Source organism: Lactuca virosa, chromosome 4, assembly GCF_052849685.1.
Source record: "Lactuca virosa cultivar CGN04683 chromosome 4, Lactuca_virosa_CGN04683_v6, whole genome shotgun sequence".
Taxonomy (NCBI): Eukaryota; Viridiplantae; Streptophyta; class Magnoliopsida; order Asterales; family Asteraceae; genus Lactuca; species Lactuca virosa.
Genome location: NC_136429.1, coordinates 332,388,836 through 332,393,481, shown reverse-complemented (window position 1 = coordinate 332,393,481; position 4,646 = coordinate 332,388,836). Strand labels below are relative to the sequence as shown.

Below are 4,646 nucleotides of genomic sequence, written 5' to 3'. Positions count from 1 at the left end.
CTCTAGAACCCACACATCGGTTAAACCCTTTTGTCATCCATCACCAACCCACCATAATACTAAGACCGAGAAGAAAAAAAAAGCAGAATTAACATCTCACTATCACCTCCATATTCATCTTATTCTATTTGTCTCCAGGAACTTGCAACTACACCATGGCTCGTAATCATCTTCTTCAGATATAATCACCGCCACCGCCATCATCATCATCAGAACCATCACAATTCACGCCACCGCCATCTCTATGCCATCGTTATACCTCCATCTCCAACAGCCCTTACATCTCCTTCAACCATCAATCACTGCACTGGATCACACACAAATAAGGATAAGGCAAATTCCAAATTTTGGATTTTTTCCTGATGTGCGACCTCACTGGAATTCGATTTTTTTTGCTGCTTAGGTTTCCTTCTTTTCCCAAATTGATGCTTTTCCTTCCCACAATATTTCTAACACCATGAATATCCCCTTTTTTTTTGTCTCATTCCCCATTAAAATGATTTTTCTCCTTTCCTTCAAGCGACATCCCAAATCAAGGTATTTTTTCTAGTTAGTTTCACCTGCCTATTAACTTATCCCCCTTCTCTAACCCTCGCCTTCCTATACTTTCAACCAACTTGTCATCCTCCTTCTTCTTTATGCTATAAATGAAGCCAGGTACTATTATGCCTAATAATTTTGATTCAATGGTTTCTTCGCCTCGATTAGTATGTTATGCTGTTTTGGGATTTTAAGATAAGGTTTTTGCTATTAACTTTAATTTTTTAACTTCAATATGATGATTTTTTGTTTGTTTATGTGTGTTGATACTTGATATGCCTAGAAGTAGACATTAGTTTTCAATTGGTACTCAAGTCTTGATACATTCATTTATGCTTCAAGTTTTATGGTTTTGCTTACAGATTATAAACCCTTATGTTTTTTTTTCACGATGAAGTTTCTTGTTTTCTAGAATATGAACAAAAAGGTAAGGTATGAAAATAGATCAACAGAGCTCTTGAATCAACTAAAAGTTTCATATTAGACAACCCTTTTTACTTGGCCATAAGAAAACATTGATATTTAATTTGGGAATGGTAATTGTTTTACTTTACTTATCCTGATTCCTATTTATTTTCAAGTATGTCATTCTTTTGTGTAATGTGGGTGGTTTGATAAATTATTTACATCTTGGAATAATGAGAAGCTATTTTTTGAATGCTGATAAAACCTCTTGTATTATGCTGTTCAAATATCAGATGGAGGACCAATCTGGTGGATCTTTGGTGGATCAGTTGATAACCTTTTTGTTGCACGTTACAAATACCATTTAGTGCTATCATTAAGAATTCATTTAGATTTTCATTATTTTCAAAGTTAGTACAATGCTCGGAATTAATGTCTTAAAATCCAACTTAATAGTGGCAAATACTAAAAAACTAATCTTCATATTGCCTTGCTTCTTGACTGTGATGTAGGGTATTCTTTAAGAATGAAATACTGAAACCATCTCATTCTTAGCAAATGAAAGGCTAAAAAAGAGGATTGATGGTTCAAGAATGCTGCAGATAGTGTTGGTTGGTCGAAGATGAACAAAAATGATAAAAAGCGATGAACATTTGAGAAGAATGTCGATGACCATTTGAGAAGAATGTCAGATTTTCATTTTTTAGTTTACCCTTTTGAGAAATAGCTTCTTAAAGAATGTAGTATATTTTTAATTGTAATTATGTTTAATCTTACAAAAAATGTCAGATACTGTTCTTTTAATTTACATTATTATTTTATTTTCATGAACTATTCTTAAATAATATCTTTTATTCTTTCAAGAATGTTAAAAAATATCTTTTATTCTTTCAAGAATGTTATATTATTTTCGAGAATGTTTTGCATTTTTAATTCATGTCTTATTTTTCAAGAATATTCTTCCATTCTCGTAGCTTATATTCTGAAAGAATGCTAACACATAATAAATTTATTTACATTTTATGCGTTTACACTCTTCAAATAACATATATTTTGAAAGAAGGCAAACACATAGTAAGCAAATTTACATCTTATGTATTTACATTCTATGTATCTACACTCTTCAAGAAAATATCTCTTAAATGAACTTGTATTTTTTTTTTTAAAATGAGCTCGTATTTTTTAAGAATGAACTCGTATTCTTCATCTCTATTTATGGAAGAATTCTTGAGTTCTTCTACATGATTTGTATACAAACATTTCTCAAATATCCAGATAATTAGAATTGATTTTGAAAATTGAATATTGTTTTTGAATTAAAATAAATGTTTTCTCCTTAATTTTCTCAACTTCCTTATTGAAATCAATCAAAATATAAATTATGTCCTTATAATTACTATTTATGATTTTCTTTTATTAAAGGGAATCGTTTATATGTATTATGTTCCATTGTAACTATTGTACACCATCTAATCTTAGCTATATACAAACTTAATCTAATATTTATTGTGTTCCATTATAACTATTGTACACCATCTAATCTTAGCTATATACAAACTTAATCTAATGGTCCAAAACTTGTCATACATTCACACAATACATACCATTCATATTTAATCCTAACCCTATATATATATATATATATATATATATATATATATATATATATATATATATATATATATATATTCGAAATCTAGCCGTTATTAAAAAAAAAGTAATTGTTTTGAAATATAACCGTTGGAATCAATATTAGAAAAAAAAAAAAAACTGACGAAACAACCGAAGAGAGAGGAGGCGGAGAAGCCTCCCCTCACTTGAAAATCGCAATAAAGTCCCTACATATTGACCTCATAATCGATTTAATCCCTATATATTTTTTTTATTCAATTAAGTCCCAAATACCGGTAATCGTATTCAATTTAACCCTTTGACCTGGTCAACAGGTCATCCAACTTTCTAAAATTACATTTTGGACCCAGATTTCAAAATTTATTACAAATTTGGTCCAAAATTTACACTTTTGGCCCAGATTTTAAATTTTGTTAAGAATTTGGTCCAAACTTTACATTTTTTGCCCAAATTTTAGAATTTTATTATGAATTCATCATAACTTTAGTTTTTTTAGAATTTTTTTTCTCAAAGAATTGTTTCTAATACGTTTTTTCTTTATAAACTCATATTTATCTAAAAAAACGTATTTTCACATAAAAATCTTATATTTTCTATATAAAAACTTTTTTTAAAACGATTTTTGTATATGAAATATCTAGTTATAAAAATAGGTATTTATTAAGTATATAAATATATACAAATCCATTTTTATAAAAAATGTATTCAAAAACGTATTTTACAAAAAATGTATACAAACACCTATTTTATCTAATTTTTTTTTATAAAATCGTGTTTGTTTACATTTTTTTTTTATAAAAACGTGTTTGAATAATTTTTTATATAATACGTGTTTGTATACATTTTATAAAATGTATACAAACACGGTTTTATAAAATATATACAAACACATATTATATAAAAAATTATTCAAAAACGTTTTTATAAAATGTGTACAAACACGATTTTATAAAATGTATACAAACTCGTATTATATAAAAAATTATTCAAACACGTTTTTATAAAAAAAATATAAACAAACACGATTTTATAAAAAAAATATAGATACACACCTATTTGTGTGCATATATATATATATATATATATATATATATATATATATATATATATATATATATATATATATATATATATATATTTATAAAGGTGATAGGTGTTTGTATATATATTTTTTGTAAAATACGTTTTTGTATACATTTTTATAAAAACGGATTTGTATATATTTATATACTTAATAATACATATTTTTATAACTAGATATTTCATATACAAAAAAGCTTTTTAAAAAAAAGTTTGTATATAGAAAATATAAGATTTTTATGTGAGAATATATTTTTTTTGTATAAATATGATTTTATAAGGAAAAAACATATTAGAAACAATTTTTTGATAAAAAAAAGTTGTAAACAAAACCAAAGTTAGGATGAATTCGTAAAAAAATTCTAAAATTTGGGCAAAAAGGGTAAAGTTTGGACCAAAATTTAAAATCTGGGCCAAAAGTGTAAATTTTGGACCAAATTTGTAATAAATTTTGAAATCTCGGCCAAAAATATAATTTTTGAAAGTTGGATGACCTGTTGACCGGGTTAAAGGGTTAAATTGAATACGATTACCGGTATTTGGGACTTAATTGAATAAAAAAAATATATAGAGACTAAATCGATTATGAGACCAATATATAGAGACTTTATTGCAGTTTTCCAAAAAAAAATGTAATTGTTTTGAAATATAATCGTTGGAATCAATATTAGAAAAAAAAAATAAACTGACGAAACAACCGAAGAGAGAGGAGGCGGAGAAGCCTCCCCTCACTTGGAAACCGCATGCTACAAACCGCACCCTGGGTATTGTGTTCCAGGGTGCGGCTCAGCTACCCACGCCTTCTTCCCGCTCCATTCCGTCGAGCCTAATTTCATAATACCCCAATAATCTTCATAATTATATCCTCCACTCTCCATCATCATTTCTTATGAGAAGACATGTTGCAGTTATCCACCCTTCCAAACAAATCTACAAAATAGAAGTGAAGGGAATTACATATTCAACCAACGACCGACCTTACCTCACAT

At 27.6% G+C, this 4,646-nt stretch overlaps 1 long non-coding RNA gene across 1 annotated transcript; it reads left to right on the top strand.

Moving 5' to 3' along the window:
* Positions 1 to 1,792, top strand: LOC145108558 (uncharacterized). Its single transcript, XR_013708383.1, has 2 exons — positions 1 to 657; positions 1,458 to 1,792. It is a non-coding gene; the product is annotated as an uncharacterized LOC145108558 (long non-coding RNA).
* Positions 1,793 to 4,646: the final 2,854 nt, after the last annotated feature.